Genomic DNA, 13,997 nt, shown 5'->3' with positions numbered 1-13,997 from the left:
GATAGTATTGGGTCTGTACTCACTGGAGATTACAACAAAGAGAGGATCTCATTGAAACCTATTGCATGTTGATAGGCTTAGATAGAATCAACATGAAGAGGATATGTCCTATAGTAGCACTAAAGGTCATGGCCTCAGAATTGAGGAGCTTTCATTTAAAATGTTGCGGAGAAATTTCTGTAGCCAGAAGATGGAGAATCAGTGCAATTCATTGCCATAGATGGCTCTGGAGGGCAGGTCATTGCGTGCACTTAAAGCAGAGGTTTACAGGTTCTTTATTTGTCAGGGTGTGAAAGGTTATGGGAAGAAGTCAGGCAAAAGTGGTTGAAAGGGAAGTGGAGCAGCCATGATGAGATAGTGGAGCAGACTTGATGGGCAGAATGGCCCAACTCTGGTCCCTTGTTTTATGCCCTTGTATGCTAATAAGCCGATCAGAATCTGAATATGCCCTGTAATCAGTACAAGGATCATTGAGAAATCCATGTACTGAGGGTGGGGCAGCATTGGCTGATATCTACACTTTTACACCTTTAAATTTTTAACCTGACCTCCTGTCCGTCCTCTCATCTGAAAGAAAAATGCCATGACACTACATCAAAGAATAACAAGGAAATTCTTTGCAACATCCTGATTCATAAATATTTCTCAAGCAGTACTCTAAGGAAGATATTCCTGTTAATCCCAAAGCTCCATTTGTACAATTGATGGTGTTGTGCATGACTAAGTAATTACACTTTTTAAAGCACTTCTTTGTCTTTAAAGTGCTCTGGGAAGAGTAGTTGACATGAATATTGTTCAGTAAATGCCAGTGTAAAATCTGATCCTCAGATTGCATTGACTGGTAATTAGTGACCAGAACAATCCCTTTCATTCCCATTGGATGTGGTTATCAGGTTTGCTATACACATGGGCCAATAAGTAGCTCCACACCAGCATTCTGTTAAAGTGCACAAGAGATCAGGTTACTGTCACTGCTGTTAGTCGCCTGGTTAATTAATGCCCTGGCTACTTTTAAAGCATGCTGCTTTTTACTTTACTGAACATCCACTGTTTAGCCACAGTCTCTTCCGGTAAGCACTTTTTAATTTAACTTCTGTCTGTTAACTTTAAAGGAACCACAAAGATTAATTGTGTTTGCAAATTTAATATATTGTTGAGTAGTTCCTAGGTTTTTACTGGGTCATCGTCTTAAGTGTATGAATGATTGAGAGAAACGGTGATCCCTGTTCTGTAGTAAAGAGCTTGAGAGAGGTTGCATTACAGATATTTTTGTATTATGTTGAGGAACAGAAAAGAATGCAATGTAAGTTGCAACACAAGTACAAAAGAATATTGTTTCCAGTTAAGCTGGCTCCATCGAACTTGTGTGAGAGCTCACTAGTAGTTGAAAAGACAATAAATTTGACTAAAAACATCTAGGGCAGCTTTTCTGAGGTAAATTGTGTTAAATTATTGCTGCAAATGGTGAGGGGTCAAGTGATGACAAGACAAGATTCGGGTATGAGCTGAGAAGGTACGTTTGCAGAATTGATGTAGATGCAGTGAGCCAAACATTTGGACAGGAGACATTGGGACACTGGAATTCTGATCCTACTTTGGATAGCTATGGGTGCTGAGTGGAGGCGAGAGCCAAGTTCATTCATTCTGACAATGTTCACTCCACTCTCCAAGGCGCTGGAGCCTTTTGCTGTTCCATTATATGGTGAATTTAAATGTTGTCCCAGAAAAACTGAAACGTCAGTGTATCAATATCTGAGGCAAGAGCCGATTTCACCTGTTCATCGCAATGGTCACTCCTTTCTCCATGATGCTGAGGCTATAGAGAATGCCCTGGCTGCTCTTCTCCTTGCCCACTAATATGATAAACTGATAACCGAGGCTTTGGGCCTACTCCGGGATTATCTGGGGTTCAGATCTAAGGTCTCATTTGGTTCAGAGCATTGTTGTTTGGTTCAATTGCTTGCATGATTTGTGTTCTTATTTCCCTTCTGTAATCGGGGTTGGTCCTTTTTTTATTTGGGTTCTTGCAGGTTTCCTGCTTTGAGGTTCCATGTAAGCAAATAAATCTCAAGGCATTATAATGTATACATTCTTCAATAATAAATGTAACTTGAATCTTAAGAGTGGAATGGGTACTTTCCGTAATGAAGCAGCTTCTTCATTAATATATATTCCACATCCCAGTGTTCGCAATGGCTGACATTTAACAATGGAACCAATCGTGAAAATCTGCCTGTATTAACTGATCAATATGCACAGTTTTTAAAACTGTTGACATCTTATTCTAGTTAATGTACTCTTCCTCTCCTATTATACCACACTCGATTGCCGGAGAATAAAGATTTATTTCATCATTCTCAGTACACCAGCTGAATACTATCTGTTGCAGCCTCTAGTCTTACATCCTTCATTCTGTTTACTTGTATTGCCTCTTTTGGAGAGCTAGGGATGTGCACCAGAATATCTCTGTCATTTACTGTATGTTTTTCACTAGAATTTGACCTCCTCTCCTCACACATGCCTGGATTAGGAATGCTATTTTTCTACCGCACTATGCTCTCTGTTGCACCATGACGATTGTATTCGTTCTCTCTGTGCAATACATCAACGAAACTCCTTTTCTCTGATTTTCTTACATGTTAAACATTTCCTTCAGGCTTCCCCTGTTGATGGGGAACTGAGTGCTTCTCCTGTAGAGTAAACTGAGTGTGCCATGTCAAACACTGTGGATTGTGTTACAAACCCCGTAACTGGGTCACTTACCAGCAAAGAGAGAGAGGTCCATTGAAGTCTGGTGGTACTATTTTTAACAGCATTTATTAGTAAAAATACACAAATAATATAAATGCAAACATACAGATAATATGCATCATCAATACTAAATCTAAAAGTGCAGGTATAATAATCAATAAGAAATAATTCTATCGTTGTCTAGGGGATAATGTATTGTCCGATGGAAATATAAAAGTCACTCAGTTCATTCAGGCTGCAGCATTTGGTTGGAGTCAAGAGGGAGATTTTTAGAAACTTGCCGGCTTTTCCTTTTATGATTTCGATCCTTCAAGAGTTCTGTTGGTGTGGCTGGTCACTTGTGGCCTCTCCTTTAGCTAAAGCCGTTCTTCCGTGGTGAGCCTGCCAATTCCCATGCAAGGGAAAAGGACGCACACGTGCCCCCCACCGGCTGTCGCTATTAAACGCTGTCACGGGATTTCTAGCGTTTCTCCTGGTGCGTCTAAAGGAGTTGTTCCCCAGACCCGCTTTTATCCTTACTCATGGGGTCTCAGATGTCAATCAGGTTGGGATGATGCAATCCTTCAACCAGCCCACTCTGGTCATCCCCTAAGGGCTTCAATGAATAGTACAGTACTCAATACACAATTCCGTCTCCAAGAGACAATAGCTGTTATCAATGGTTCCGTCTTGCTGAGGCCAGGACACATTCCAAACCCTGTGTATTCTGGACGTCTCTCTCTCATTTCCTGGGTCCCAGACCCGAGTTAATAGCGATCTTGCGATTCTCAAGAAGGAGGGGGCTACTTTGTACCCTTTGGCCCCTCAGAGTTGTGGCACATTCGTAACAATTGCAAAATTACCTCCAAGGAACAAGCGACACACAATTAAACACTGAGTTTATTCTACTATTAAACTGTTCAGCTCTATCTGCCATTTTGTCACTAGACCATTACATACATAAATAAGAGAAAGCTAACAATTTCAATCTTAACATTTTTAATTGGCACCCAGCTTCTATGTGTATTTTTCTGCATAGAAACTTACAGATCTCCATTAGCTGCTTGAGTGATTAAGTGCTTCTGAACATTGCCCCTTGATGGTGTTTCTAATTTATAGCTGATTTTCTCTAATTTAGAAATTCCCCTACCATTGCCAACAGTTTCAGCCCCCATGTCTCAAAAAGGATATGTTGTCATTGGTGAGAGTCCAGAGGAAATTAATAAGGATTATCATATGAAGTGTTTTTGGCAGCTTTGGCTCTGTACACACTGGAATTTAGAAGAATGTGAGGGGATCTCATTGAAACCTATCGAATGCTGAAAGGTCTAGATAGGATGTATGTAGAGAGCATGTTTCCTATGTTAGGGATATCTGGAACTAGAGGACACTACCTCAGAATTGAGGTTTGACCTTTGGAACAGAGGTAAGGAGGATATTTTTAGCCATAGGGTAGGGAATCTGTGGAATGCTCTGCACAGACTGTGGTGGAGGCCAACTCCATGGTATATTTAAGGCAGAAGTTGAATATTTCTTGATCGGTCAGGGCATCAAAGGATATGGCAAGAAGGCAGGTGTATGGGGTTGAGTGGGATCTGGGATCAGCCATGATGGAATGGCAGAGCAGACTCAATAGGCTGAATGTCCTAACTTTCCTCCTATTCATATGAACTTATGGTCTTATTGTTTGGTGATTATCAACCTGGAATTAGAAGTATGCTCAAATTTTTGTGGAATAAAATTACATTTAACGATGTTTCTAGTATTGAATTAACAGTTCTCTGTTGATAAAAGAACATCTCTTTAGCTGGGAATTGCTTCAGAAAGTCACTTTCCCACTCTGAGCCTTGTTTGCAGAATTGCAGTTGAGAATTTTCAAAGTGGATTGCTGGAGTAGAGAAGATATCCTGGACTTTCAGCCAGATGTCTTTCCATTGAAGTAAATGTTCCTGAGCTCCCTCTCTCTTTCAGCCAGTCTAGCTGCTAAGTTTACACTCTGCAATTACTAACTGACCTATTCATAGGGGGAGGTGTTGACTTTCTTTGGCTTCCAAAATGCTTTATTGTTGATAAAATGCAACTTCTGAACTCTGTAATGATCAGACACATTGTCCTTGCAAATAGAGTGAGGAATAAACAGTCAGAGACGGACACTGATCCAGAGAGAAAGAACCAAAGGAAATCTATAATTTTGCTTCTCGCTGTTTCTGTCACGTTTATTCTTCTGGATAGTAACTTCCACATGTTATAGATATGTACAATTTACTGACACCCCCCTCCATACCCCATGACCACTGCAAACACCATTTCATCTAAGCAATTTACCTTTTACCGAAATTGCAGATATGGGCATAGCATAAGCAGAAGGGGTTTGTTTATGTATGCAATTAATTAATGTTTTGGTTATCTGCTGTTACCGATCATGATGTGCCCTATGAAGGTGGAGTTTTAGATTGAAAAAGACATTACACTGAGGTTGTTCCTCTCTCTCGGCCTCAATCGTATTAAAACATCCTCGTCTGCAATGTATTGCCTTGACTCCTTCTGCGCCTTCTCATGCCTTTCACTATCCACAAAGCATTGCAGCACAGCCTTCTTGGCAGTTTGATCTTTAGTAGATCTCATCCACCCCGTCTGCTGGAACTGGCTTGGCATGCTGGGGTAGGCATATTCCTATATCACCAGTGTTGGAGTTTCCCAGTTACCCTCACTTGGTTTAGCTTGCCTGTTGAAGCGGTGTACCGGGATGTGCCCATTGTTGCATACATACAGTTACTAGATTAATAAGTTTGGTGCAACACTGTGGCTTAAGAATCTGTGGTCTGTTCTATTGTTATGCATTCTATGTTCTATGAGATGTTACCAAATGTGCTCTCAGATAGAAAGTGAACTAACACCATAGGGTGTTCGGGTGAATGAGCTCTGACTATTTCTCCATTTAATCGTAAGGATGACTCTGTTGATTGTGCAGAGTATGGGGCAAAGAGCTCAGTGTTGGAGACAGTATTGCGAACAGTGGAACAAAGATTCCACTAGTTGTTTGGGAGAGGAACTGGGATGTAGCCCAGTATCTAAGCCAGGGGTAGATAGACCAGCAGGCTGGCAGTACAGAGGCATCATCCACTGTTGCTGATCAGGGAACATGATGACTGAGAAGGACCCAACTTTAATTGGGAAACTGCGGAGGTCCTGGCACTGGCAAACATTAAGCAGCATGAGTTTTTTTAGATGTATGGTTCTCTTCAGATAACTCGGTAGACAAACATATAGAAATAGATGCCATCGAAGAATGCCTAAGAGCAAATGAAGCGCAAGCTAATAGAATTTAAAAGTCATCCAAAGGGATTACCAACCATCAGGACCAAGGCAAGGGAATGTTGGTGTGGGTGGGGGGGGGGGTGGGGGGTGTTCTAAATAAAAGTGAGTACTTCCCGAGAGAAACACCAACAACTGCGCACCGAGGGGGTCACCTCAACTGGTAATGGAACATTTGCAAGGCAACACCGCAAGTTCGGCAAAAACCGCAACATCAGGTGCCTCAACCTGAGTTCCCAAAGTTTGCCATCATCCTAACAAATAGCAAATGTTCGAAGGATTGGAGGGGTGAATGAGCTAGAATTTGTGGACCAAGGGAGCCATGGCAATGGAGTGCAATAGGAAGAAGAGGGAGATGATGAATGAAAGAAACTGATGAGGAAGAGGGTGAAGTGATTAAGAGAAATGGAACAAATGATCAGAAGAGCAGAAGTAAGGAGGGTGAAGGAGGTGGTTGGACAAGGCACAGGTTCAATGTTCAAAAGAAATTTATTATCAAATTGCATATATGTCTCAATATACAAACCGGAGTTCTGTTTTCTTGTATGCATCCTCAGCAAATCCAAGAAACACAATAGAGTCAATGAAAGACCACACACAACTAGTCATGCAATCATTGTACAAAAAAAAACAATGAACCATGCAAATACAAAAAGAGAAACTATAATAATAAACAAATAAGCAATAAATATCGAGCACATGAGATGAAGAGTCCTGGAAAGTGAGTCCATAAGGTCAGGGAACAATTTAGTAATGAAGTAAATGACATAATCCCCATCACTGAGGCTGCATCACTGTGTGGTATGGAGGACTGCATAGGACTGAAAGAAGCAGCAGAAGTTTGTAAATCTAGTCAGCTCCATCCTGGGCACTAGCCTTCAATGTACCCAGAACATCTTTAGGGAGCAGTGTCTCAGAACGACAGTGTCCATTATTAAAGAGCTCCAGTACCCAGGGTATGCCCTTTTCTGACTGTTACCATCAGGTAGAAGCCTGAAGCAATGACTCAGCGATTCAGGGACAGCTTCTTCCCTTCGCAATGTGATTCCTAAATGGACTTTGATGCTTTGGACAAAACCTCACTTTTTTAATGTTTTTCCTGTTTTTGCACATTTTAATAATCTATTCAATATACACAATTGATTTACTTATTTATTATTCTGTTTTATTGTATTCATTATTATTTTTTCTCTCTCTGCCAGATTATGTATTGCATTGAACTGCTGCTGCTAAGTTAACAAATTTCACATCACATGCCAGTGATAAAAATCTGATTCTGATTTTCTAAGAACCCAATGGTTGAAAGGAAATAACTAATCCCAAACCTGGTTGTGTGGATCTTCAGGCTCCTATATGTCTTCCTAACGGTAGCAAGGAGAAAAGAGCATGGTTTAGCTTTTGGTGGTCTTTGATGGTTGATGCTGTGTATTTGCAAGCACATTCTGTGTAGGTGTGCACAGTTAAGTGAAAAGCTTTACCTGTGATGGACTGGGCCATATCCATTATGTTTTGTAGGATTTTTCTTACATGTGCATTGGCGTTTCCATACGAGGCCTTGATGAAACCAGTACACTGTCCACCATATATCTATAGAAGTCTGTCAAACTTTTAGATATCATGTGGAATCATTGAAAACTTCTAAAGAAGTAGAAGAGCTGTGTGCTTTATTCGTAATTGCACTTACGAGCTGAGCCCAAGAAAGATCCTCTGAAACGATAACACAGAGGAATTTATAGATCCTGACCTTCATCTCTGATCCCCCAATGAGGACCAGTTCCTGGATACCTGGACTCCTCCTCTTGAAATCAATAATCATCTCCTTGTCTTGCTGACACTGAGTGAGAGTCTACCAGACTGTCACTCTCCCTTGCATATGATGATTCATCAATACCTTTGATTCAGTCAAAGACAGTGGTGTCATCAGCAAGCTTAAATATGGTATTGGAGATGTACTTAGCCTCACATTCCTAAGCATAAAGTGAGTTTATCAGGGAAGAAATCGCACAGCCTGTGGTGCACATGTGCTGATGAAGATTGTGCAGGAGATGCTGTTGCCAATCTGAAATGACTGAGATCTGCAAGTGAGGAAAACAAAGTTCCAGTTCCGCAAAATGGTACTGACAACAAGGTCTTGAAGGTTATTGATTATTTTCGAGGAGATGGTAGTATTGAACACTGAGCTGTGGTTGATAAAGAGGAACCTGGTGTATACACCTTTGATGTCCGGATGAACCAGGGTTGTGTGAAGAGGCAATGAAATGGCATCTACTTTAATTGGAATGGTATTTAAATTGGAATGGGTCCAAGTTGCTTCTCAGACAGGAAACGATGTGTTTCGTCACCATCCACTGAAAGCACTTCATCACAGTATGCCTTCTGTGCCTTCACCTTCCTGAAGGATGCTCTCAGACCAGCCTCAGAGACGGAACTGACAAGGTCCTTAGGGGCTGTAGGTGCTCATGAAAGTTTCTTCCTATTTGATGGTCATTCTGAGCAGAGAATGCATTGAGCTCAACTCAATGCAATACCCTGATGTCATCTATATCTCTTGGTATCACTTTATAAGAGGTAATAGCATTCAAGCCCTGCCAAAACTGAGTATCCTTCAGTGATTCATGTTTAGACTGAATTCCCACTTTGCCTGTGTGGCTGCTTTCCAAGATTATACCTGGAACTCTTGTATCTTATTTGGTCATCAAAACTGAATGCCACTGATTTGGCCCTCAGATGATATGCAGAACTAATGATTCATCCAGGACCTCTGGTTGAGGAAGACTCTGATTAATTTTATGGGGGTAGCAAGATTTGAAGGAAGGCTTTAAATAATAGGTATGCATGGACTTTATTAGATGTCTCAGAATATTTGGCATGTGCAAGTGGGTTCTCCCAACTCCTGTCAATTTAACATTTCTTTTTGCAGTACTTCAGGTTGCAGCACAGTCTTTGCATCATTCTGTTGCTCTGCACTCATCCTATTTGTTGGTGTATTTAGTATTACCAAGTACTCTGTTTATTCTGTGAGCTTCATGTGAACAAGAAATGTCTTTGTACCCTGGTGTACATGACAACAAACCAATTTAATTCTGTAAGTATTTTTTTGGTTTGGGTATACAGTACTGTATTTGGGCAGTTATGTTATTGTGCGGATCCTTACATTATCCATAACTCCATCAATCATGGTATCATCTTCAAAGTTACTAAACCACACAAATGCCTTTTTATCCAGGTCATTTATATACGTCAAAAATCTCCAACTAGATTAAGTCCCTTCAGCCACTAACCCCCCTTCTATGTGCAAGCGAGTTCTGAATCCAATTTCACCATGCACCTTCTAGATGAGTTTCCCATGAGTGACCTTGTCCAGCACCTGACTAAAACCTACAGTATGTAGACAATATCCACAGCTCTAACTTTATCCATCACCCTCATCATCTCATCAACAAAACTCAGTCAAGTTAGACATGACTTGTCCCACATAAAGCTGTACAGCTTCCCCTAATTAGGCCATGGTCTTACAAATGCTCAAAAATCCTATTCCAGTATCTAAGTCCTCAACTGTAGCTAGAGACAACATGATGTCAAGACCCCAACAATCTCCACTCTTGCCTCACTCAATAATTTAAGATATATACCATCAGGCCATGGGGTTTTTTAATCCTATTTTCCCTAAGTGGACAAGGCCTCCATGTTGTTCCCTCGAATGCAGTTGTTACAATTTCACTAATTATTTCTGCAAGTTTGAGGAAATAAGGCAGACTAAGGAGAATTAGTGGATTATCTTTATTTGGATTTTAAGAACATCTTTGACAGGGTGCTGTACACAAGGCTATATATCAAGATAATTGCCCATGGCATTACTGGGAAGCTACTAGTGCCGATAGAAGCAACACACACAAAATGCTGGTGGAACACAGCAGGCCAGGCAGCATCTATAGGAAAAAGTCTGTCGACGTTTCGGGCCGAGACTCTTCGTCAGGACTAACTGATAGGAAAGTTAGTAAGAAATTTGAAAGTAGGAGGGGGAGGGGGAAATGCAAAATGATAAGAGGGGGTGGGCTGAAGCTGAAAGCTGGAAAGGTGATTGGAAAAAGGGATACAGAGCTGGAGAAGGGAAAGGATCATGGCACAGGAGGACTAGGGAGAAAGAAAGGAGGAGGGGAGCACCAGAGGGAGATGGAGAACAGGCAGAGTGACGGGCAGAGAGAAAGAAAAAGAAAGAAAAAAGAGGGGGAAATTTAAATGTATCAGGGATGGGGTAAGAAGGGAAGGAGGGGCATTAATGGAAGTTAGAGAAGTCAATGTTCATGTCATCAGGGTGGAGGCTACCCAGATGGTATATAAGATGTTGTTTCTCCAACCTGAGTGTGGCCATGTGGCTCTTGACAGTAGAGGAGTCCATGGGTAGACATATCAGAATCGGACATGGAATTAAAATGTGTGGCCATTGGGAGATCCTGCTTTCTCTGGCAGACAGAGCACAGGTATTCAGTGAAACAGTCTCCCAGTCTGCGTCGGGACTTGTGCTTCTTCCTATAGAAGCTGCCTGGCCTGCAGCATTCCACCAGCATTTTGTGTGTGTTGACTGAATTTCCAGCATCTGCAGATTTCCTCATGCGTGCCGATAGAAGATTATCTGACTGGCAGGTACACAAAGAAAGGAAATAAATGGGTCCTATTTTGGTTGGCTGATGGTGAATTCTGGAGTTTTTGTAGGGGTTGGTATTGGGACCAATTCCTTTCAGATTATATGTCAACAATTTGGATGGATCTATGACCAAGTCTGCCAGTGGTACTGAGATAGGTGGAAGGCATGAGATTGTGTTGCGGAAGCAGGGCATCTGCAGAAGGACATAGACACATCAGGAGATTGGGCAAAGAAGTGGAAGATGGAATACAATATAGGGATGTGTATGGTCAAGCACCTTTTTTGAAGGAGTAAAGGTGTAAAATATTTTCTAATTGGGGAGAAAATTCAAAATTCCGAGGTACAAAGGAGTCCTTGTGCAAGATTCACTGAAGTCTAACTTACAGGATGTATTGGTGATAAGGAAGGCAACTGCCAGATCAGAATTCATTTCAAGAGGTCTGGAACACAAGTGAAAGGATCTGATGCTGCAGCTTTATAAGGCATTGGTCAGACTACACTTGCAGAATTGTGAGCAGATTTGTGCCCTTTACCTCAAAAATGATGTGCTGGCATTGGAGTGGGTCCAGAGGTGTTATATGAGAATGATTCTCGGAGTGGAATCATTAATATATGAAGAATGTTTGATGGCTCTGGGCCGGTACAGGCTGGAGTTCAGAAGAATGAGAGGGGATCTCATCAAAACCTTTCCAATTTTGAAAGGCTAAGGTAGACTGGATGAAGAGAGGATGTTTCCAATGATAGGTGTGTCTAGGACCAGAGGGCATATCCTCAGAATGGAAGGACATCAATTTAGATGAGAGGAGGAGGACTGTGTTTAGCCAGATGGTGGCAAATCTGTGGAATTTCTTTGCCGTTTGTTGCTGTGGAAGTCCATCCTTAAAGCAGAATTGTGTATGTCCTTGAATAGTCAGGGTGCCAAAGTTTATTGGGGAAAGACAGGACAGTGCAGCTGAAGGAGCAAATAATTCAGACATGATGGAATGATGGAGCAGACTCGCTGTGTTGAGTCACTTAAATTTGCTCCTATGTCTTATGTTCTGACGGCTGAACTCCACCCACCAGCTGTTACCAAAATCTCTATCCTTTGCAAGACATCAAAATCATGGTATATTTAGCATCTATTCATGTTACTCTCTCAGGAAAGTTTATGTGATGGTCAGAACATGGTATTCTGTGCGTTGATCCATGCTTCAAGTTCATCATCTTTACCCATAATACCCCTGTATTAAAATACACCGTCTTCAACCCATCTGTTTCATTGTATCTATCACATTGCTCTTGTCTGTATTTCAATAAACTACTGCCTTAGGGGTTCAGTTCTTCCTCCTTATCTTTGTTCTAAAAGGTTGCTCCTTAATTTTGATGCTGTGCTGTCTAGTTCTGTACTCACCCTACATTGGAAACATCCTTTCCACATCCACCCTATCTAGTCGTTTCAACATTCGGTGGGTTTCAAAGAGATCCCCTTGCATTTTTCTAAATTCTAGTGAGTACATGACCAAAGCTGCTAAATGGTTCACATATGTTAAACCCTGCATTCCTGGAAACATCCTTGTGAACTTCCTCTTGACTCTCTCCAATGACAACACATCTTTTCTGAGAAACGGAATCCAAAACTGTTGACAATACTCCAAGTGCATCCAGGCTAGTGTCTGATAAAGGCTCAGCATTATTTCTTTGCTTTTATACTCTATTCCCCTTGAAATCAATGCCAACATTGCATTAGCCTTCTTTACCATAGACTGAACTTATAAGTTAACCTTCTGGGTGTCTTGCACAAGTATTCCTATGACCCTCTGCACCTCTGAACTTTGAACCTTCTCCCCATTTAGATAATAGTCTGCTAGATTGTTCCATCTACCAAAATGCATTATCATACATTCCCCAACATTGTATTCCATCTGCTACTTTGCCTATTCTTCCAATCTGTCTTTATCCTGCTGCAATCATGTTGCTTCCTCAGTGCTACCAACCCCTCCAGCTACCTTCAGATCATCCACAAACTTTGCCACAAAGCCATCAATTTCATTATCAAAATCATTAACAAGGAATGTGAAAAACAATGGTCAAAATACTGACCCTTAAGGTACACCATTAGTCACTGGCAGCCAACCAAAAAAAGGCCCACTTTGTTCTCACTCGCTGTCTCCTGCCTGTCAGTCATTCTACTATACAGGCCAGTATCTTTCCTCTAACACCATAGGAAATTATCTCATTCAGCAGCCTCAAGCGTGGCACCTTATCAAATTCCTTCCGTATATCCAAGTAAATGAGATCCACTGACTCTCCTATATCCACCCTACTTGTTACTTTGTTGAATAACTCTTACAGATTTGTCAGTCAAGATTTTCCTTGACAGAAACCATGCTGACTTTGACTTGTTTTTCCATTAGCCTCCAAGTACTACCTACTTTACTACAGAAAGTATGTGGATACTATACATAAAGTGCAGAGGAGATTTACAAGGATGCTACATGGTTTGAAGGACCTCCCTTATGAAAATAGGTTGAGGCTACTTGGCCTTTTCTCCTTGGAGTTTCAGAGGATGAGAAGTGACCTGATAGAGGTGTTTAAGTTGATGAATGGCATTGTTGACATGGAAAACCAGTGACTTTTTCCCAGAGCTGAAATAGTGAACACAAGGTGGCATAGTTTTAAGGTGCTTGGAAGTAGGTACAGAGGAGATATCAGAGGTAAGGATTTTCAAACAGAGAGTGGTGGGTGTATGGAATGCACTGCTCGTGATGGTGGTGGAAGCCAATACAATAAGGTCTTTGAAGAGCCTCTTAGGTAGGTACATGGAGCTTAGAAGAATAAAGGGCTATGCACTAGGGAAATTCTAGGCAGTGTCTAGAGGAGGTTACATGGTCAGCACAACATTATGGGCTGTAAATTTCTATGTTCTATATTGTATGTACACCAAAACATCATTCTTAATAATAGACACCAATGATTTCCCAACTGCTAGGGTTAGATTAACTGGCCTATAATTTCCTTCCTTTTGACCTCCTCCCGAAATAGTGGACTGACATTTGCAAACTTCCAGCCCTCTTGGACCATGCCAGAATCAAGTGATTCTTGAATGATCATGACTAATGTATCTGTTATCTATTCTGCAACCTCTGTCAGGACTCTGTAATGTTCTCCATCTGGCCCGGGTGACTAATCCACCTTGAGACCTTTCAGTTTGCCAAGCACTTTTTTTCTTTGTAACAGCAATGGCACTCCCTCCTGTTCCCTGATACTCATGAGCCTCTGACACATGGCTGGTGTCTTCCACAGTGAAGTCTAATGCAAAGTACCC

At 41.4% G+C, this 13,997-nt stretch overlaps 1 protein-coding gene across 1 annotated transcript in view; it reads left to right on the top strand.

Moving 5' to 3' along the window:
* The first annotated feature begins 1,055 nt into the window (after positions 1-1,055).
* LOC132393790 (major histocompatibility complex class I-related gene protein-like) overlaps positions 1,056-13,997 on the top strand; it is a 47,023-nt gene continuing 34,081 nt past the window's right edge. Inside the window, exon 1 of the mRNA XM_059969184.1 lies at positions 1,056-1,070. The gene's annotated coding sequence lies outside the window, so the exon portion shown is untranslated. The remainder of the gene's footprint in view (positions 1,071-13,997) is intronic.

Source organism: Hypanus sabinus, chromosome 5 (assembly GCF_030144855.1).
Source record: "Hypanus sabinus isolate sHypSab1 chromosome 5, sHypSab1.hap1, whole genome shotgun sequence".
Lineage (NCBI taxonomy): Eukaryota > Metazoa > Chordata > Chondrichthyes > Myliobatiformes > Dasyatidae > Hypanus > Hypanus sabinus.
This window is presented reverse-complemented; position numbering and strand designations above follow the sequence as displayed.